General features: G+C 31.0%; 1 protein-coding gene and 1 long non-coding RNA gene across 8 annotated transcripts in view; both read left to right on the plus strand.

The window, feature by feature from the left end:
- Window positions 1-20,800, plus strand: part of LOC125777802 (uncharacterized) — a 107,351-nt gene extending 86,551 nt beyond the window's left edge. The window contains exon 3 of the long non-coding RNA XR_007422405.1: window positions 20,663-20,800. This is a non-coding gene — a long non-coding RNA (uncharacterized LOC125777802). The remainder of the gene's footprint in view (window positions 1-20,662) is intronic.
- The window catches only part of LOC105229934 (protein Shroom), a 329,015-nt gene that overhangs the window by 263,154 nt on the left and 41,605 nt on the right, over window positions 1-24,256 (plus strand). The window lies entirely within an intron of this gene.

Genomic DNA, 24,256 nt, shown 5'->3' on the forward strand with positions numbered 1-24,256 from the left:
TATAGAACTTATAAGGGACTTCTCCTTTACTTCAATTACGTTCCCTGGTTAAGATCTCAAGAGCTTCGACTTTACCTCGATTATCTTTCCTGGTGTAGATATTATGAAAATATATAGGAACCTAACTGTGACCTCCACTTTACTTCGATTATGTTTCCTCGTTTACTGTAGATATAATGAAAATTTAGACGAACCCAACCATGACTCTTTGAAAATATCCGCTGTTTTCATACAGTCAAGCTTTGCTGGACAAGCATGATTCCATGAAAATGTTCACCATCCCTCGAGTAACTAATTTTTCGATTAGGCATACTCCAAACATTGAATATTGAGTCACATATCTTTCGAAGCAAGTATAGAAGTGTTTGTGGGGCTTATGACACATATGTATGATTGAATAAATTCGCTGGAAGTATGGAGCAATGTTGCAAAATATATTTCATTTTTTTTAGAAAAAAATAACATTTTTAGTTCAAAAAGAAAAATATTTTTTAATTCCATGAATAATTCTGCAATTACCGGAATTGCTATCTTATAAGCGAACTGCAAATGAAGACTCTTTGTTCCAATAACATACTTCCTGTTAAGTCATAACACAGTTTGTTTATAGTTGTTCTGTGAGTTAAGAGAACGTTTATTAAAAGTGAGCGACTTAAAGTAAATTCTTAACAAAAAAATTAAATTCAAAAAACATAAAAAAATATACATAATATAGTATTTGAGAAATAATTTAAAATAAAATAAATAAAAATTAAAAAAAAAAACGAAAAAGCAAAAATATTATAAAATATTAATTAAAAAAATTAAATAAATAAATATTATTAAAACATAATAAAATTAAATAAGTAATTAAATAAAAAATAAAAAAAAATAAAAACCAAATAAAAAATAATATCGTATTTAAGAAATAATTTAAAATAAATTAATTAAAAAATATATATTAAAAAAAAAAAACAAAAATATTCTAAAACAATAAAAAAAATATAAAAAAATATTATTAAATGTTATAAAATAAAGAAGACATAAGAATTGAATAAAAATAAAATAAATAAATATCTTAATTTTATAAAATAAAAAAAAAATAAAAAAATATTTTTAAAACATTTTAAATATAAATAAATAATTAAATTAAAAAAAATACTAAATGTTATAAAAGAAAAAATATATAACAAAATTTTGTAAAATATTTTAAAATAAGTAAATTTAAAAAAATAAGTAAAGGCTGTCAAAAAATTATCAACAAATATTAATCAGAACACAACAAATCAAATTGAAGTTTAAATGTCGTCAGAGCGCTTGCTAAATGCCCGATAAAAAAATCCATAACATATGCTTGGACATAAATGAGAGCTAAATATTAACCAAAAGTAAAATATTTAAATTCGTGCACTGACAACGGACGGCACGAGCCCAACCAGCGGTGATTATAACGTGTGAAATTCAGTTTTAATTCGATATCGTGGGAGCAGCCACAAAGGCGGTTGAAAGATGATTGCTAGTACAGCAAAAGCGCGCGAAAAATAAACAAATAAGACTTTATCTACTACACAATAAATATACATATACACACATATATATATATATGTATTTGTATGCATGTATGTCTGAGCATATTGATATGAAGTAACACATGTGCGCGCAAATCAGCGAAGACAAAAGGCAGATGATTCAGACGCTGCGCAAATAAAGCCAAACGATTGCATTTAATCTAGCGCACATATATTCGATTAATACAAATAGCAACAAAAACAATTTCAGCATGCTTTTCGGCTAATCAAAATTGGGTTGTGCGCTTTGATTTTATTTACAAAATAATTGTTTTGTATTGGTTAAGCAAATATCACTCATACGCCCGAGCGGCTGTGGTTAAAATGGATCAAAGCGCTAATCAACGCATCGTGCAAATATTATTATTATCATTATTTTAAATTCTGGCTGCTGCGCGATTAGCTGTGTTGTTTCCACGCCGCTACGGCTGCGGCTATCTGCCTGTCTGGACAAGCTGTTTGCGGTTTTTATTTATTCTTTTTGCGGCCGTTGAGCGAACGTATGTGGGCGTATTTCTGAGCGTAGCGGTCAGTGCCAAGAGGAAAATTCACACATGCATACAGCGACACGCTGCGGAAATGTAGAAATATCGAAATATCAATATATACAGTTATACGTGTTATACCCTCACATGTGTAATTCGCATTTAGTATTTTTTCATGCGCGCATTATAATTTTGACAGCACGTTCAGGTGAAATTTACTCGCCTCAGTCAGCAATTGTATTCGAAGGCGTAACACGATTTTGGCGCGACCTTTTTTTCTGTAGCGTGAACTTGAAAGTGTTAAATGAAAAGCAATTGAAGCAATTGAAAGGGAAAAGTTTTCGCTGCAACACGCCCTCAATTAAATCAAAGGCTGGAAAAAGTTGTGTTAATTTTTGGTGATTTTTTTAGTGAATTCATTAAAGAAAAATTATAATAGTGTGTGCAACTTGTTGCATGCGCATTGAAATAAATAAATAAATATTTATAAGCAATTTAATAGCCATTTATTTGTATTTGTAATGGCTGGCAGTGGGTGAAAAGTGCAAAATTTTTCGGCATGAAGAAGCAAAGTGTGAAAGAAGTGCATGAATAAGGTGAAATTAGTGCAAATTTTATTAAATAGTGCAAATACACTAAGCTGAATATTGAAGAGGCAACAAAAACAAAAGCAATTAAGAAAATGCCGAAAGTCTTTACGTGTTTTAGTGGGCTGAGGTAAATTTATTTCATTTTTATTTTAAATATTTTAGAGTTTATATTGAAAATGATTAAAAAATAGTTGAAATTATTTATGGAATATATATACAGATATGTATATTTTTTTACGATTGTTTCTGATATAAAATTTTTTCTGTTATAAAATCATAAAAAATATTTTATAAATTTTGCAAAATTTCAAAACTTTAATTATTTTTCATTAAAATCCTGATTACATAGAATTTTTGTTATATATCGTCACCTTAAATGCAAAACAACGTATATGAAAAAATCTGAATTGAGTTTTTATTACTTACGTTTCACTACAACACATTACATACATGTAGCATAAAATTTTCAGCTTCAAATGTCAGATATAACCAATATATAACCAACTTATAACCATTTTATAACCAATATATAACCATTTTATAACCAATATATAACCATTTTATAACCAAAACTCAAATTTTGTTTCAATATGAGTGATTTCTATTATATCGTTTTCCTTTGCCTGTAAACTTATGAAAAGTGTTGTTACGTTATTTATATTTTAGGTGACGATATACATATACCATTTTCTTCTCATTTCCACATACACGCAAAAATAACAGATTCCGTCACTTGAGTCGCTTGTCAATTCACATTCGCGCAATGTGACGTCAATCATAATCGGTGTTCGGTCGCTGTCTTTCAACTAGAAATAATTCATGCTAATTGGCGAGTTTTAGATTTCATATGACACAGAGCACTTTTTGCAAATTAGGTGGCATAAACAAAAAAATATATTATAAAATATAAAAAAGATAAAATAAACAACAAATAAAAAAAAATAAATATTTGAAAAAACTAAAATTTTAAAAATATTATAATTTTCAAAAATTGTCATATATGAATGACATATTCACTGTCAAAAAAGTCAAAGAAATTTACTGACACTTTAGACTTGTCTATATATTTATTTTCTTTTGAGTCAATTTAAATATTTTAAGCACATTAATGTGTTTTTAAAAAGATTTATTTATTTTGTTTGTGACAAGTATTTGCTGCTAATGATTGTTTGCTTCTAAAATTGATGTTTACACATTTAAGTGTTTGAAAAATATATCTATAGAACGTTTAATTTAAATTTATTTTTATTTGTGAAAACTTTAAAAGTGGTTTTTACTTTGTTTTGATTTTCTAAATTGAAAAATATATATCAGATAATTTATTTTAATTATATATGATAACTCTCTAGCGATTTTTTTTATGTTGGGGAGCACTGCATATTAGTTTTAGACAAAAATATTCCATAGACACTCGCTAAAGTGACGTCAGCAAATTTGATTGTGTTGCCAGAATCACTTAAAACTGGATAGTTTAAGGTTTTTGTTTACATGCAAAATAAAAAAGTGTTTTAAACTATGAAAGTGACTACACAACTATGAATAATGTTATAAAATGTAAGTCAAAAAAGCTTACCAGGCCATAGACGCAGAGTAGAAATAATTTTTTGCGCTGAAAATATGAAAAAATAAGATTATGAAAATATAAATGCTTGACAAATTCGATTAATTTATTTTAAAATATAACTAGATATTGTAAAAAAAAATTTAAAATATATATTTTCGGAATAGATATTGAATATAAATACAAATGATTTAGGATTTAGCATGCTGGCAGTCTAATACCTAAATCCACACTTAACTCTACTTAAAGTACTTTTTCATATGAACTTACATATATATATGAGTGTATATAGTACTCCGTATTTAATTTCACTTCCTAAAATGTAAAATTGCGCTGGAAGAGTGGCCTGTATTTAGTACAAAAACAGCTTTTGACCGTTGACTTACCGTATATGAGTCAAAACTTAAATAGCCTAAGACTCTTTAAATTGAGAACCTTATTCAAACCATTTTTTACGATTTCAATAAGCATTTAAAACAACCGGTCGACTTAGTAAGCACTTGATTGGCTAATTGAGTAAAATAAGTACTTAATTGACTAAATTTAGCAATTGGTTTCCGAAATTAAGAAGTTAATGGCATAAATTAAGAAATTTATTGTCTAAATTATGAAGTTAATTGATTAAATTTAGAGGTTAATTGACTGAATTAGGAATTTAATTGACTAAATTTATGTTTATAATAATATTTTTTGAATTTAGTCAGATACCAGTTCAACAAGAGAGATTTATAAAAAAATATAACTATGCTTTTTAGTTGACTAAGTGGTTAATTGGGTAAATTGTTAAGTTAATTGACTAAATTAAGTAGTTAATTGACTTAATTTAAACGTTAATGGACAAAATTCGGTGGTTAATTGGATAAACTAAGAACTGTATTGACTGAAAAAAAGTAGTTTGACTAAATTTATGTCTATAATAATATTTCTAAATTCAGTCAGATTTCGATACTAGATCAACCGGAGCGATTTATATAAAAATATAACCATCCTTTGTAACTGACCAAGTTAGTCGAAGTTAGATGAGTTATTTAAGAAGTTAATTGACTAAATTAAGTAGTTAGTTGACTGAATTAGGTAGATAATTGGCTCACCTAAGAAGTTAATTACCTAAAATAAATATCTAATTGATTAAATGTATGTCTACAATAATATTTTTTGAACTAAGCGTTAAATAATAACGGTTTTCTACAATTAGATTTCGATTAAAGCTCAAAAAGAGCGACTTATAAAAAAACATAACGAACTTTTGCGAACATTCGCAGATTTTTATAGCGAGTTATCGCTGAAACACTGGTTCATAAAATGATCAAATTTAGACTACTAGCAATGGAAAACCTTGAATAGAGTTTCAATGCAACAAAGAGCAAGTCTAAAAATATTTTGCTAACTCAAGTAAATATTTATTTTTCTAACTAAAGTAAATATAATTTTCGGTTTTATTAATTTAATTAGTCTTTAAAGTAATTTGAATTGAAGATTTGACACTAAAATTGAGATTAAAAAGACATTAGCCAAATTGGTGCATGGCCGGACAGTTCGTGCTGCATACACTTGTATATTTATGTTTGAATTTGTACTAAACATGTAAGTATATGCACATCTAACGCTTGTGGCAGCCTTGAATTTGACGTTTCAATTTCAATGTCGTGCCATTGCGCTGCTGATTGCATTTCTTTGGAGCATTTCACGCGTACAGCGGCTTGCAGGCAAAAGACAACGTAGATCACGCACACACACACACATATAAAATATCTGTACATGCAATACCAACCCACTAACCATAAGCCGCACTAGTTCCAGCAGCGTCAGAAAGCTTGCATACATTATACTACTATTGTATGTGGCTCTTGTCATTGCACTTAGCTACACTTGCGCGCGGGCAAAATGAGTATAATTTTGCTAAAAAAAAAGATGCAAAAATACCAAAATTGCATGGCATTCATTAAACGAGTGTACACGCCTTTGCCGCTGACTGACTACACGCCTGTTGGCCTGGCAGCCGGCTGCATGAAAGGCAACACGGCCTTTTGTGTAAATTACTCAGCAAAGCGGACAGCACTGCCCGGCGCCCACCACCACAAACACAAGCGCGCTGCACAGTCAAACGCTGTGTGGTTGTGCTTGGTGTTGGCGGCGGCAAGCAAATGCACTTTACGCCAGAATGCGCAATTTACTTCAGCAAACATGCTGCATGCAAAGGCTTAGCAAGAGCAACTACAGAAACAGAAACCGAAACAGACGTCAGTGACATTAAGAGAGCTGTGAATGCACGAGTGCTAGTGTGGTGCTAATGCCGTCAGCGGCAGTTCATTGTACAAGAATACAAAGATATACATATTTACATTCATATACATACAACCAAGAACTTATCTACATATAAATATTTCTCTACACATCGACTATTTGCTGACTTTGCCGGCTTTTGCCTCACTCTCAACTACAGTGCGGCATTTTCAGCTTGGCTGCTTTCAGCAAACAACACATACACACAAAAGAATTAGTAAATATATATATATGTGTGTGTGCATCACCGCTTGCTGCACCTTTATTGCAACATAGTCAGCGTTGATGTGCGCCAGCGTACAATCACTCAGTATCGGGTATCAGTTGTCAGTCAGCGAGTTGAAAATGTTGCAAATGTTAAGAATAGCTCATGAAACTTAAGCACAACAACAACAAAAAGTGTGAAATTTCATACAACGAAGATGTTTATTCATTTTTAATGGTTTTCGGTTGTAGCTTGTAGTAAGTGAACACAATGTTGCCCATAACATGCTTGCAACAACCTTAACCAAGGACGTTGGCGCTCAACGAAGCGGAGCAATACAAGAAATATAGAGAAACAAAATGAAATAAAAGTAGTGAACGACCTTTGCCGCGCTTCTTGTGTAATTTTTCTCGCAACGGAGATGCCACTACTAGCTCTCCTTTGTCTTTAACTTGCAACTGAAATATTTTTTAGAGCAAATATTGCAGCTTTAAGACACGTATGACCAGGCATGTAAATATTTAAGAATTTTTTTTTTACAATTTAGTATTTTATATATATTTTTCGCCATTTTTTTAAATTCATTGAGTAATTTTTTTCATTTTTCATTTTTTCTCCCACCCTTTAATCCAATATTATTCATCTTAGCCATAATTTTTTTTTATATTTGTTTCGGAGGTGCTACAATTTATGCTTATGCTGAAAGAAATTTTTACGCAATCGGTGCCCTCAAAGAAAGATTGCTGAATGAATGAATGAATTGCTTACTTGTGTTGCTCTGTTAGGGCAGCGCAACTTCACACAAAGGCCATTAAAACAAATACAAAGAGTTCGAATGTGTGTGATGGCAAAGCAAAGAAATGCCGCCAGCAATTTGAAAACTGATACGCATATATGTACATAGTTGAATATTAAAAAAATTACGTTATTCGTAAGAAATTCGTATTTAGAAAAATATACACAGAAGAGAGTTGAATTTGGAAAAAAATATTTACAAAAATAACTCGAAAAAAATTCAAATTAAAAAAATTCTTCAAAAAATATGTCAAAAAAAATCAAGCAAAAACAATTATAATTTTTAATTCAAGAATTCTAAAAATTATTGATAAATTTTTTTATGAAATATACATATATTAAAGAAAATATTTATTTTTTTCGTCACACATAATAAAAATTATAACAACGTAAAAAAATTCTTACAGAATCGTTTCATTTAATATATATTTTTTTTAATTTTTATTTCTTTTTTTTTTAATTTATTAACCATTTAGTTCTTTCGGATAAATTTATAATAAAAAGTACTTATTTTCATGATTACAAAATATAATCAAAACTTGAAACAAAATGTCAAACAATTTTTCAGATTTGTTTTAATTAATTTAACATGAAATTTTTTTTAAATAAATTTTTCTTTTTATTTTTTTTAATAAACTTTTTTATTGCTTTTTTTCGCAAAAAGTTATAATTCTATTAATTATTTTTAATTTTAAAATTTTAATTAATTCTATAATTATAATTTATGGTGAATTATTAATTGATTTTGTTCTATTAGATAAATTTATAATAAAATATATTTATTTTTCGTCATTACAAAATATAATAAAAACTTATATCAAAATGTAAAACATTTATTAAAAGTTTGTTTTTAATTAATTTTAATTTATATTAATTCTTTAAAAAATGTTTAAATATTTTTTCGGAGAAAATTATAATTTTATTAACTACTTTTAATTAATTTTTTTTTCATTAAGTTTTTTAATTAATTTTTTTGTAAATTATTTATAGCGTTTTTGACGAAACAATTTATAGCCAAAAATATTTATTTGACATTGAATAAAAATATCAAAAAAAACTGATAATTTTTTTTAAGTTTTTTAATTATTTTGAATTTTAATAATTAATTTATTTCATCTTAAATTTTAATAAGAAAATAATTGCCTAGAAGAATTTAATCCTTTAGTGAGCAGCCCTCAAGTGCTTTACTTTTTGATTTTTAACGATTACTTTCACTAAGCCTTGGATAATGGCGAATAGAACCAATAATTGGTATAAATAATACAAACTGGCATAAATTAATATAAATAGAATAGGCAAAAGTTTTATCACTTAATTAGGTATCTAAATACCCAAGTAAATAACTTGAATGCTCTTGAATAAGAAAATTGTTTGTAGAAGAACGCAAAGTTCATATAAGTACATACAGCACTTGAATAGTTCCGAACCGAAAATTACCAGTATTATTATTGTAGTTTCAATAGTTCTCCTTCTGCTTCCTTAATATTTTATGCTGTTCCTCCGTCTTCCTAGTTTCCTTATAAAAACTTGTTAAGTGCTATCAGACTGTCACACGGAAATCACATAAAAAAATTTAAGCGCATTCAAATATACAATTGTATTTTATTAAGCCTTCAGAAATCGCCACATATCGGCCAGTCGGCTTTCGTCGAACGCAGTCACTCACTCGAAACAGCCGAAGTGGCTTTGAACATTCACAAAGTGCGGCCATGTTAAAGGAGTGCCGCACACGGCCAGCAAGAAGGCACGGAAATTGATAGAGCAGCAGCTAAAACAATACAAATACAAGAAATGAAAAGTCAATAATGCGAAAAACAACAATGAAAAGCGGCGCATGTTTTATTGGGACGCGCCTAGTTGTGGCTAATGGCTAAGGCGCAATTTATTATTATTATTTTTTTTCGCATATTACAGCTACACTTGCCGCAGCTTGAATGTTGGCTCAAAGTTTGAAATAAAAAAATAAAATTATGAAAACTAAAATGAAAGAAAATAATAAAATTATCTAAGAAATCAAAACAAAATATTGTGGCAGCCGCCTATCAGGCATTGAAATCGCATCAAGGTTTTGTAAATAAATAAACTTCATTCTTTTGTATCGAAAGCGTTCGCTTTTGTGTTTATTGTTAGTTTTTGTTTGGCGTGTTATTGTTTCGGCTTACGTTCGCTTAAACTTCGCGTTCAATGTATTCAATTGGCAATACAATTGCCAAAATGCCACACTGATCTTTATATATTTTTTTATTTTATTATTATTATTTTTTTCTTTGCTGTTAGATAATTCAAAGATGGCAGTGCCAGTGCTGGGAGTGGAAAATTTATAAAGAGAGAAACGTTTTTTTTTCACCATAATTAAATGGCAATAATAAGTAAAGTTTGAGTGAGTAAAAAAAAATAATAATATTAGTTTTTATAATTTGGTTACCACATGAATTATAATATTTAAACATATTTTGGAAACAGGGCTGCCACCTGTCGGGAAACTAGAACTTAGCCAAAACTTATGAAATTCGTTTTTTTTCAAGAAAATATGTTAAAAAATACGAAATAAAGACATGTCTTAGAAAAAATTTGATTTTTTTGTTATAAAAATTTTAACTTTTATTAAATCCAATAATTGATATAATAAAATAAAATACCAAAAGTTGCTTTATAATAGTGTTGCCACCTAACAAAGTAATAAAATTAAACAAAATATTCCAATTTTTTTGCGATTGTATGGCATCTAAGAAAACATATGAATTGTAAATTTTAAAAATATGTTGGAAACAGAGTTGCCACCTGTCAAGAAACTTAATGTTAGGCAATTCTTACAAAATTCGTATTATTCAGATTTATGTTAGAAAATACGAAATAAAGGCATGTTTTGGAAAAGAGTTGCCACCTTTCAACAAAAGTGAAACTGAATAGAAATATGATTTTGTTATACTTCACTTATATTGAATCCATAAATTGTTATAAAACGGCCGAAATAAATACTTACTTTTTTCAAAAAAATAATTTAAAAAAAAATTGTCGAATATTAATAAAAATAAAAATTCAGAATAACACAAAGAAAATAAAATGAATCAAAATAAAATATTATTAAATAAAATATTTTCTTTAATTACTTAATATAAAAAGATTCTTGAATGCAGCCTAACCCTCTTTATACTAAAATTATTATCTTCATCTTCACAAACCATCAATTTCAACCACAATTCTCAACAACTCAATTTACGCCGCACACAACTGTCGTAGGCGCAAAAATCTGACAACTTTATTATCACGCCACAAACAAAAGACTCAAGTGAGCAACCAGGAAGTCATTGCGCATGCGCCAACAAACAGAGACACAAATGCGCCTCACAATACAAAAAATACTTGGATTTGCTGCATTTAAGATTTACTTCTGCGGTTCTTCTGCCGGTCGATTGGATTTGCACGCCAGCATAACTCATTTCGTGTAAAGAAAATAATGCATGCATCATAAGGAGCGCGCAGCAGAGGCAGCAACCACGAAGGCACTATTGCAGGCAGTCAGCTGATTTACGGCCGAATTTTAAGGCTGTCATTATCTGCGCTTGAGTTGTGGCGCCATAGGCGTTAAATAAGTTTGATTTATGCTTATATCGAACTTTATTACAATATTTGCTTAAGCAAATTAATGAGTAAATAAATAGGGAAAAACTGCAAGCAAGAAGCATCACTTTGGTATGCGGAAGTGAGTTATGGAAAACTGTTGTGTGGCATAAGAGGAGTTTTTAGGTGTAATAATTGCGAATTGAGAATGGAAACACAATTTTTTGACTCATTTTATTTTAGTTAATATATGGTACATATTTATGTAAAATATTGTTGTATTTTAGTTTTTTTTCTTTTTTCACCTACATATTTTGAAGGTCACTGTGGCTTGTAATAATAAATAAGTTACTCATTTAATAAAGTTCATATTTTCAATACCGCTTTTCTTGTTTACTAAGCTACTCCCACCTAATTGCTTTTAGGCCTTGTTAATGAGCTGTGATCTATTTCAACTTCATTAAAAACGCCCATGGTTAAGTAAATAGATTGTAGCGTTAATTGATTTTTGAGACTAGGTACAAGTGAAAAATACAAATAATTAAAAAAAAGTTATTTTTATTTAAATTTCTTTAAATTAGAAAAAAAAATCAAACTTTAAATTTATGAGTTCGAAAAATATTCGAAAATTGTGTTCGAATAAAATTTGAAAATTGAGTTCAAAAAATATTTTTTTTTTTCGAAAATTTAAAATCTTAAATCTGTAAATATCCCTAGATAAATAAAAATCAAATTTCAAAAATTTATGTGTTCGAATTTTTTTCGAAACTTTTTTTTGGGGTACTTTAAAATTAAAGACCTTAAATGTTTAAATATCCTCGCATTAGAAAAAATCAAATTTCGAATATGTAAACGTTCGAAATTTTCGAAAATAATTCTTTTTCTAATCAAAATGATTAATAATTTAGCTTTGAAATACAGGTTTGAGAGCAAAGCCAAATTTCTTATAACTTTTTCTTTTTATTTAGAAAAAAATTTCTTGAAAACTTTTTAGAAAAATGTTTAAGTTTAGGTTATAAGTTTCAAAAATATTTCGTAACAAAATTTCAAAAATTTTTTTTATATACATACATATGAATACATTTAGCATTTTTATGAATTTTTCTAGAAAATAATACATTTAAAAAATATTTCTACAAAACTTTTCAAAAAAAAATATTTATTTCTTTTCGAAAAAATATTTCAAAAATTTTTTTTGAAAATATTGAACTTCAAAAATATTAAAAAAAAATTATGTATATTAACATATAATATTTTTATGAATTTTTTTTTAATTTTTTTTCGAAAAAAAAGTTTTGAAAAATTCTAATGTCTTTCGTTTCATTAATTGCCAATTTTTTTTCCATTCATCAATACATACCCATTACTTCTTTATTTATTTCATTTTTTTCTCTACGCCCCAAAAGCTTTTTCATTCATCACACGCAACAGCAACTCGGAAGCCGACCGCCACCAATAAATTCACGCATTCATTCAAAAAATGTATAATATAGGGTGATTTTTTAAGAGCTTGATAACTTTTTTTAAAAAAAAAACGCATAAAATTTGCAAAATCTCATCGGTTCTTTATTTGAAACGTTAGATTGGTTCATGACATTTACTTTTTGAAGATAATTTCATTTAAATGTTGACCGCGGCTGCGTCTTAGGTGGTCCATTCGGAAAGTCCAATTTTGGGCAACTTTTTCGAGCATTTCGGCCGGAATAGCCCGAATTTCTTCGGAAATGTTGTCTTCCAAAGCTGGAATAGTTGCTGGCTTATTTCTGTAGACTTTAGACTTGACGTAGCCCCACAAAAAATAGTCTAAAGGCGTTAAATCGCATGATCTTGGTGGCCAACTTACGGGTCCATTTCTTGAGATGAATTGTTGTCCGAAGTTTTCCCTCAAAATGGCCATAGAATCGCGAGCTGTGTGGCATGTAGCGCCATCTTGTTGAAACCACATGTCAACCAAGTTCAGTTCTTCCATTTTTGGCAACAAAAAGTTTGTTAGCATCGAACGATAGCGATCGCCATTCACCGTAACGTTGCGTCCAACAGCATCTTTGAAAAAATACGGTCCAATGATTCCACCAGCGTACAAACCACACCAAACAGTGCATTTTTCGGGATGCATGGGCAGTTCTTGAACGGCTTCTGGTTGCTCTTCACCCCAAATGCGGCAATTTTGCTTATTTACGTAGCCATTCAACCAGAAATGAGCCTCATCGCTGAACAAAATTTGTCGCGAAACACATTTCGAACCGAACACTGATTTTGGTAATAAAATTCAATGATTTGCAAGCGTTGCTCGTTAGTAAGTCTATTCATGATGAAATGTCAAAGCATACTGAGCATCTTTCTCTTTGACACCATGTCTGAAATCCCACGTGATCTGTCAAATACTAATGCATGAAAATCCTAACCTCAAAAAAATCACCCGTTATAACCATCTATGACAGTCACCGCGCCGCTGTCAAGTGAACGTCATATACAATAACGGCACAACAAAAACACCACAAATGCGCGCACGCTGATTATGATTAATGCGGCAAACTAAGAGCGAATGTCAAATGTGGGCTGCAAGACTTTCGAGACTTTTTTGTCTGCATTTTTTTGCTAAAATTCAAATATTTTTTTGTTATTACTGTTGGTTTTTTTTAATAGTTTGTTTACTTCTACATTATTTTTTGCAGCTTGGCGCCAGTGTCCGTTTAAGCTTGATTTTGCGGCTATTTTTGTACCGTATTGCGTGTCGTGGTTGCCACAGAATTAATTAATCAAATTACTCAACTGAAATAAGTTAAAAAAAATATTTTTTTTATTGCCGCAAACTTCGCTGGAATTTCTGAAAAATGTTCTTTTATAATTTGCGGCAAGGTTTGCTTTGAGCCACAAAATCATTTATTAAATTGTAGTGTAGCTGATTGGGCAAGACTGTAATTAATCGTTAGATATATTCTTAATTCTGGCCAGTTTTTGCATTTATTTACATTTTCAGTTAATAACAGGTATTTTGAACGCCGACGCACCCATATTTTCTGCTCATTTATCAGCCTGCAAGTAAATATGTCGCGCAAAATTTGTCTGCCACATGTGGTTACTTCATCAATTTGCCACAGTTTTTATTGTATATAATCATATAAACATACATACATATATATTTGTTATATACACATTCGTGCAACATTTACTTGCAACAATACTTTTCGTTGTTGCAACACAGTTACTTTGCAACAATACATACTAGGCGCAGCCATATTATTAGCCTCTATGTCGTATTGTGTGTGGCATGCCGCTATTATTGTGACATTGCTATACGGTAGCTAAGCGTTTTCTTGATAAGCAAAATAGATTGCAACTTTTCGCAATTTTTCTTTGTTAATAGAAAAAAATACTGTTTCTCCCGTTTATTTGCATCACCTCTTTTGTCTATATTTATATATGTGTGTCTATGCATGTTTGGCAGCCGACTTGTGCCACGATTAATCTTGTGCGCCAAATGGTGACGTGTGCCACATATGTGGCAAGCAACGGATTTGGGTCACTGTGATATGAGAGCTGACGTATTTGGCAGGAAATCGATGGAATAAAGATCACTTGAATATGTGTGTGTGTGTGTTTTTAGACAGCAAAATTTGTCGTTGAGCGTTGCTTACTATTATATTTTCCCGAATATCTTCATTGATCTTGCAACAGCAACGAATACTCCGCTCATATTCTCATACTTTGCCTTATAAAAACAAATTTATCAACCACATTTTGTTCATAAATAAAAGTTCATTTGTAATTCTCAACAGGTTTATATAAAAAAAATCATATAGCCTAAAGTTTTCCTCTTCAAGCAATAGGCTGCTTAAGTTTGTAGAAACCTTATACCTTTAAGTAAGCTGCTTTTTCAACGCAGTAATTTTTGTAAGACACTATAAGAACACTTCTTCTAAGACACTGCCTAAATTTGAAGAAATATATATAAAATATCAAAATTGGTATTCAAAAAAAGGCGAGGCCCGCTTTAGCACTTCTCAAACAATAACTGAACAAGAAGAAATGTTTAATTTGGTTGCACCAAAACTGTAATACCCTTCAGATAGAAAAAAAAAGGTTCGTAGACTTTAGCATTGCCTTGAGTAATATAGATTTCGACTAAATATCTTCTCAAATAAAAATGTTTCCATAGAAGAACTCGAAATGGATCGTTCAGTTTATATGATCACTATATGTTATGGTGGCCCGATCTGAAGAACTTGTTTGAAAATTGTATAGGTTGCCTTGGACAATAATCTATGCCAATTTTTATATTTTCTCAAATAAAAAAATGTCCATATAGGGACGATTTGGGTCCGTCAGTTTGTATGAGCAAAAGTCCGATATTGAAGATTCTAACCAATGAGCTGCTTAGAAAAGAGGTTCGCAAAATTTGAGATCGATATCTCAAAAGCTATGGGATTAGTTCCCGCATATACGGCAGACGAACCAGACTAAATCGGCACAACTCGTCACACTGATCACTTATAAATATACTTTATAGATCGTCCATATTTTCCTCTCAAACTCCATGGCAAACTTAACATACCCTGTTCAGGGTATAGTAAACCTCAGCTGCTTTCTCTCACTCTTTCCCTGGAATTATGCCCAACACAAATATTCAGCGCATTCTCGCATTCGTTGTAAGCGGCTTTTCAAAGCATGCTAAGCTCACGGAAATGTCAGCCAATGGCAAATATGATATGAGTATGCAAAATGAAAACAAAAACTAAATAAAAAGTAAATAAGAATATTCATCACCAAAGAAAAAAATTAATTACAAGTACTTAGTACTGTGTGAGTAATCAAGAAGCCTCGGCGTTAATCGCCTTTGTCACTGCCAACTGGCAAATTAAACAGAACAACAGCCACAACATAGCCAAGATAATGACAATATGGCATATTAATCACAAAACACACAAACATACACCCCTATTAGTGTCTAGAAATATACCCAAGGCTATGCCGCCGACAAATGCAGATTAGCGACCATCCAAACATAGAAGGTGGCCAACAGCAAGGCCATAAACGACTAATTGACGCGCCTCAATAACTTTCGTTGTCAGCTGTCAACTTAATTTGATCACTATGCGCCGAATGACATGCAAACTAATGACTTACAGCACAACAACAAGAAATCACGAAGTCACCACGCGATTTGGCGACACTGTGTTGCCGTAAGAACGCGGCGTGGATCTAAGCACACACCGGTGATTAAATATTGGCAAAAACTGTAAGTGGGGAAAAAGAAAATAGTATTAGCGGATGGAGAGAGCAGAAAATAGCGACCAAGACTTAAGTAGACAAAGGTGAAGACGAAAAAATGAACTAAGCAAGCAGGGAAGCGAAAGTAGAACTATTAGATAGAGTAGGCTAAGTGCTCTTGAGCTTACGCGTAGCACGAATTTAATTGAGAGGAAATGGTGAGAGTGAAATCTTTGATGTAGAGGTATAATTTTTAGTAAATTGAGCGCTTAGAGGAAGTCGCTGAGTGGGAAAGTTAAGTTCAGTGAGTTTAATGAAGTCAAATTAGTTGCGCTAATTTCTTTATTTTTTTGGCGAAAAGTGAAAACTCTAACATACATATATTGAAGCATATAGGTACGATAATGAAGAACCAATTACTGAATTAAGCGAAATGATAAACTATCATAAAATTATACCAAAGTAAGCTTTTTTGAACTGGCAGTGCAGATTCGAGATATTTTAAACTGGAGAGGATAAAGGGAGGTGCAATAATATTGTATTTCATTAAAAATTGTGTGATGGAATAATAGTAGCTCTCAAAACAAGGTGTGTTGTCACATTTATTATAAGATTATTTTACAGAGTTGCCACCTGAGTTTAAGCAATCATTAAAAATAAATCACTATTTGTAAAAAAAGGATGGTTGCTGCTTGAAAGATGCAGCAACAAAGGTCTGAAACTCATTGTAAAAAGTTAGGATCAGGAGAAAGTCGGAAACGGAGTTGCCACCTTTTTCTCTTTTGCAAAAAATTGAGAATAAAATTAGAATATGCATGGACACTAATACAGATATAAAACGAACATCAAATTATTATTTGTGAGTACAGAGTTGCCACCGGATTTCGAAAATAATGAATATAAAAGTAGATATTTTTAATTTTTATCTTTGAGAATTGTGTTTTGTTAAGGAACGATTTTTAAAAAGTTGATAGGGTTGCCACCTCTAAATATTTTACTAAAAATTAGTAATAAGCTATATATCTGCAAAAAAACGTAACTAGATACTAAAACAAAAAATAATATTTTAAATTTAATTTCAAGATGCATGTAGCGTTGCCAGACATTATTACAATTTCAACATGAACGGCTTAAAATATTCATATGATTTAATTCTTAACCGGCATCAGTAAATTTGAAAATATTGTTTACCCTGTTCATAGTGAGTAGACTTTACGTAAGACAGTTGCCACATTATTAGAGAAGTGATCAAAAATTATGTCAGCGCAAATTTTTAATGCTGGAATTAAGTTACATTAAGTTGATTAAATTGTTTAAAATCTTAATACCAAAAACTAGATTTAAACATGATATCACCCTGATAATTATTAAGCGCTTACTCAGTCATCATCTCTCTTCCCCCTCTCCATTTCAATCAAAAAATAATTGCCGAGTCACACTATTATAATAAATCACTTAATTTTCCGGCTTCTGCATTTCGTTTTCCTTTAACTCAAGCCAAAAAAAGTAAGATAAAAAACGCTTATTTTTTCCGCTTGGAAGTGACAATTACTTACGCTGTCATTGTCGACCGACATTTGTCATATTGACATTTCACTTTCACCAACTGAACTTAGCCGGCACGTACCCATAGGCATCTACTTACATATATACAGCTATATGTAAGGCGTATTACATACTTAACTGTGACTTTCGTGTTGTTTTACTGAAAGCATGAAAAAGTTCTTGCCTTCGCTTGGTTGGCAAGTCAACGCGCTTGTCAGTGGTTGTAACACAGTTGAATGGTTGTATGGAGGAGACGTGCTCTTCCGGCTATAATTCGCGTTTGACAAGCAATAAATAATACCTGTGAGTACAACAACAGCGCAAAGTCCATTTTAATTAAGTAAAGTGCGCGCAAGTTGATTCACTTTTATTTGGTTTTCTAGTTGTTATTTCTTTTTTTTAATACTTATTTTAAGCTTTGCGGTTTGTGTGTTCTAAAGGTGTGCCACTTGTACAATTTGCTTGAGGAAATATTTTATTGTTTATCAACTCGTGTTTTTTGCTATTTGCCTTTCGCAATTTCTATGCTTAAGCGACTCATGTTGCATAGAGTTCAGTTGGTAGCGCTAATTCGATGATGTCATTGCAACATGCCACACATTAAGTTGCTTGGAGTGTGGAAAGATAATGACGTAATGTTGATGGATAATAAAAGAGCGAAAAAAACTATACTAAGTAGACTTCAATATGTGCTTCGGAGCTTTCACTAATTTTCGAAAGCTTTGACTAGTTTTCCACAGCTTTTTTCAACAGTCGGTTTATTAAAAAAAAAAAACTATGCCAGAGAACTTTCATTGTTTTCCAGAGCTTTCATTATTTTTCTAAAACTTTTTACCTTAATTTAAATTATAAAAGTTGCTTATGTACTACGAGACTTTCAATCATTTTCCTAAGCTTTCACTAGTATTCCAGAGCTTTTTGTTTTCCAGAGTCCCCATTCATTTTTTAAAGCTTTTTCTCTTCATTTAAATTATGCAAGTTGCTTAGAAGCAAGTGTTAAAATCTTGTAAGGAAAGTTTATACCATTTTGCCAGCTAGTCGACTGGTTAAATGAAACTTAACAGTCTAAACTACAGATCGAAATGTGTATACGATAGCTAGAATTACGGGTTTTACTTACGAAAACGATGCCTGAGAGCTTTTACTTGTTTCCAGAGCATTCATTAGTTTTCCACAGTTTTTTTTCGACTATCGATTTTTTCTAAAAAATGATGCCTAAGAACTTTCACTTGTTTTTCAGAGCTTTCACCCATTGCCTGGAACTTTTTCTGCTCATTTAAATTATGAAAGTTGTTCACAAACAAGAATTTAATTCTTGTAAGAAAAATTCCCTTCATTAGACCATTATTTGACCAGTTAAGTGATCAGAAGTTGAATCATTAACGATATGAAATACAGAACAAAATGTATATATGACAGCTACAACTGTCAGTTTCATTAAAAAAACGATGCCTGAGAATTTCTGTATTTTTGACCTTAATGTTATACCCTTCAAGGTCAAAACTATTATACACACTAATATATGTGGGAAATTATAAGTAAGTTGACACCTACAGTGCGTTTCAACTTCACACAAATATACATAGTTACTAGCACCAACATAGATCAAGAATTCTGTGAAAAGGTAACACTCGAAATAACACTTGACTAATGGAGAAACTCGCTAAACTCCCACAAAAACGCAAACAAATAAAACATTAGATGTCGACATGGCAAAGCAACAACAACAACATTGCGTGAATTGATAAATTATGCATACAATTTGTAGACACATAGATATGGACATACAGACATATAAATATTTAGTATTATCACCTGGCAATTTACGCGACTATTCACTGAAGTCGGTGAAAAAATTAAACAAATTCCAAAAAAATAAAAATAATGAAGAAAACTCGCCACTCGGCACTAAGTGTATGTACATATGTGTTTGTAATAGCCGAGAGGCCAAGCGACAGAACGATTGACGATCAGTCCAAACGCTAGTGACAACAACCTGTCCTCATTCATGCTCGTTAGTCGCACAATCGGTAGCAAAAGCAGGCTGGTGTTGAATGTACATATACAACATATGTATGTATAAATAAATATATATTTATATATGTATGTATATGTTAACTATGTATGCATGTGTGCGTGTTCTGTATATTTGTATTTGATTACCTGTAGCGTGAGAACCTCAGATGCGCCACATATGGTGATTTCTTTGCTAGGAAATGAAGCGCTCAGCAACAATAGTGAAAACCAACAACAGCAACAACAACTGACGTAAATCAACGTACAACTAAACTATTGCAGAATGTTAATGTGATTGCATTAATTAAGATAAGCATTTGCTTCAATTTGCTTTAAAAGAATTATTGTAGTAGTTAAAGTGCTGAATGGTTGGCGCTTGTGGCAGCGTGAGAGAATGCTTGAGCGGGTTGTGTGATGAGTAAAAAACAAAAACAAAATAGAAATCAATTGTTTGAAGAAGATGTGAAAGTAAAAATTGCTTTTTTATAAAATAGTTTTTGAAATTTTAATTTATATAACCTCTATGTATTAACTTATATGTAAATGTAAATATGGCAACGCTTATAAATTTTATAATTTTCGATAAGTACCTTCCATTTGATTTGAGTTTTATTTTCAAAAAAATTATACCATTACATAACACTCTTGTATATATGTATGAATATTCATTTATTTTCTATTTTTACCGTAAATATAACACTCCGGCAACTTTATGCAGAACTTCACGCCTCATTTAGCCAATTACGCCACACAAGAAAAAAACGCTATGATTACATTATTTTATGTTAATTAATTTTTATGCAATAATAATTTTAAATATGCAAACTCTCACTTTCGCTCTTCCTCTTCTTCTTTCTTTCCAGGTGAGTTTTCATATGCAAAATCGCTACTTTGTACGAGTAGCAAGTAAACAATGCGAACGAGTTCATCACTGACTTACATAAATAATTATGGACTTGTGAGTTAATGTATATGTATGTATGTATGTATGTATATTTTTGAATTTGTATTAAGTATGTATATATGTATATACAATGTAATGTTCAATTATGTATACAAAGATAAGTACAAAAGCAGCTACGTGAGTATGTGGCATGTGAAAACGTGTCAGTTGCACGAGCCTTCGCAAAAAAAAATTTAAAAATATATAATAAATAAGTAAAAACAACAATTAATAAGTGCAGGTGTTGTTGCTATTATTGATTTGATTTACAACCAAAGCAATGTACAACTATAACAATTCTAGGGTTAGGTGGGTTAGCGTTGGTAGGTTGCATAGCAGACTGGTTACAAAGGAATATTTTTAAAACCAATAAAATTTATGGCAAAAAAAAACTAATAAATTAAATTATTTTATGACGAAATTAGAAAAAATCCTTCACAGCTGTATTTTTATAGCATATAATGGTACAAACATTTTTTTAAAGATAAAAGTCAAATAAAAAAATTTGTCTTTTCAGAGGCAATTTAAAAAAATATTACTACCTTGCGAGTTTTCTATTCAAGTAATTTTTTTTTTTCAACAAAAAAGACTTGCATAATTATTTTCTTATTTTTTCTTTATATTTTATTTACTAAAAATACCAAAAATTCGCCTGTATTGCCCTCACCCATTTTTTCTCGTTGTACTTACTGGAATTTTTACGAACTCAACAAAAAAATAATAAAAAAATTATATAAGAACTAAAGCGCTTACACAGCTCAAATGGCAGTTTAACGCTTGTCATTCTTCTGCCGGTTCCATGCTTCAACAATTGCCAAGAATTTAAATATCCATCATTAAGTAAGCTTATTTCATTTTATGGGTATTCCTGCATGGCTGGCAATGCTAATTAGCATGCAAAATGGGTGTACATACATGTAAATGTGTGTGTGCGCATACAATTTTGCAGAATATTACCTTTTCATGACTGCTTTATGGTTCAATGAACGAGTGAATGGAGCTTGGTTCGAAAAAAATATTATGATGGTTTAAATAAAAAGTGTTTGAATGAAATAGTTTCCTTTTTAATGAAAATACTGAAATTTTAATTAGGAAATTATATGCAAAAATAAATATTTAAAAAATTGTGTATTTCATTTCCAATAATTACTTTTAATTTTATTATAATTTTTTACAATAATTATTGGAATTAATACATTGAGTAATGACTTTTGACAGTCTGTCATCTCCCAGCTGTCACTTGACACTTTAATAAGCACTTTGGATTGTCAGTTAAACTGTCAGCTGTCATTTGTCACTTGTCATGTAGTCTCAGTTTAACAAAAAATATAATTTTCGAGCTTATACACAACGATTTTCAATTTCTTATGTGAAATCTGTAATATTTTGTTTGAAATACTTAATGAATACCTCTATAAAAGGCATGTACTTCAGATATATAGCTTAGTGGGTTTCAAATTTCAGTTTATTCTGCGTCAAAATTTATTAGAAATTCCAGCGATCTCAAAATTTGGCAGTATTTAAAGCAAAAAATTCACGTCAAAAGTAAAATTTCAGTATTTAAAGCAAAAAAATCAAAAAATCACTCGTGAATACCGCCACTACATAGAAAAGTCTATCTACTCTACACTTTACCGCCTTCATTCATTCACGCCATATATTAGCCAACGGCGTGCGATCCCAAACAATGACCGCCGCCATTAAATGCTCTTGTAGTGAAACTTTTAAAGCTGTCATATGTTTTGTTCCAACATATGGCTAACCGTATGCCGTCTTTACAGCTTGCTCGCTTGCCAGCGCGTCTGTCATGGCGACACTTTAAATGCTGAGATTCTTTTCTAATTTCTAGCTCATTAGCATATTTATGTGTCATTACGAATTTATTTGAAGTTTTATTATTTTTTTCTGTTCTACTCTACTATTCTTATGAGACTTCTTAAGTTGTATGAATTCAAGTTTGATTGACGGCTGACAAAGGGTGTAAAAACAAAGCAATGAACGGCAAGTACTCAATGGACTGCAAGAAAATATGCTCAAATATATAAAATCATATGTAAATATATTGCTATATACATATGTATGTATTTAAGTATTCGCTTTGTATACGCCGCTGAGGCACCTATTAGAAATATAGAAGTGACACTGTAAGACTTTTGCGCGTGTCTCTTGTGGTTTTATTTTATTACTTTATTTGAAAAAAAAGAAATAAATAAAGTATATTAACAATTGGGAGAGGCAATAAACATAATTAAGTTGTTTATGCAAATGTAAATATATAAAATATGGGTTCGGTGCTTAATTAGACACTTAAAACTTTTTCAACAAAGATTTTGTGAAGTGTAGCACGAAGCTTTGTATACCCTGAACAGGTTCTCAATTTTTGAGATATCGATATGAAATTTTGTACAAAGGCTTTTCTCTTTAAAAAGACCCTCATATCGCCGGAATTACCGACATTGGTCTACTATAGCATATAGCTGTCATACAAACTGAACGATCAAAACCAAGTACTTGTATGAAAAACTTTTTTATTTGACGAGATATCTTCACGAAATTTGGCACAGACTGTTGCCTAAGATATTGGTGCAATTTCCTAGAAAATTTTTAAAATCGTACTACTATAGCATATAGCTGCCATACAAACTGACGGATCAAAATGAAGAAAAATGTCTTTTTATACCCTTTTATGTTATAGAAATGCAATTGTGCAGGGTATTATTGCTTCCATACAACAAAAATTAACCTTTTTTCTTCCTACGTCACATGAAAACTAAAAATGTCGGAAAAAATGGCAGAAAAGCACAGTCATGCAACAGCAATAATTTGCATAAATTATGACTTTTAAGGAAAAATAATTAAAAACTAAAAACTTACATATATGCATAAATATATGTATGTGTATATATTCAAATTTATGATACCACTTGCTGCCAAACGATACACCAGCAGCGGCTGCCACACGCCGCACAGATCATCCTCACATTAAAATCATTAAAGGCAACCCGCTGTTTAAACAGATTTATATATGTGTATATAAGAATACATATATATAAAAATTATATACATAAATGCTTGGAGTATATACAATATTATATATGACTGTGCATGTAAATTTTCGCAACACTGCAACACAACACGACAGTCTCATAACACCGCATGTAGCATGTGGCAAGCAATTGATGTTGCCTACTGCAAATGTGCTGATCGTGCCTGCTCACTTGCGCATGATCATTTGCTGCCGATCTTGGCGCTCGTCTTGGTAGCAAAGTAGCACATCATCACCAGCTGCGCACAAATCGCTGCGCCGCGCGGCTGCTGAGGTAGCACATTGATCGTGCGCACGCCGCTGATCGATCAGCCAAGCCAAGACGGCATCAAGCTGTGCGTAAACGGAAAGCATGCAACACAACGTGATTGCAGCAACAACAACAACAACGAAACAACGTCTTCAGCTGCGTGTTGCCTACATATTATATGTTGTTGTTGTTGTTGCCACGTTTTTGTTTTCATGTGG

Source organism: Bactrocera dorsalis, chromosome 3 (assembly GCF_023373825.1).
Source record: "Bactrocera dorsalis isolate Fly_Bdor chromosome 3, ASM2337382v1, whole genome shotgun sequence".
Taxonomy (NCBI): Eukaryota; Metazoa; Arthropoda; class Insecta; order Diptera; family Tephritidae; genus Bactrocera; species Bactrocera dorsalis.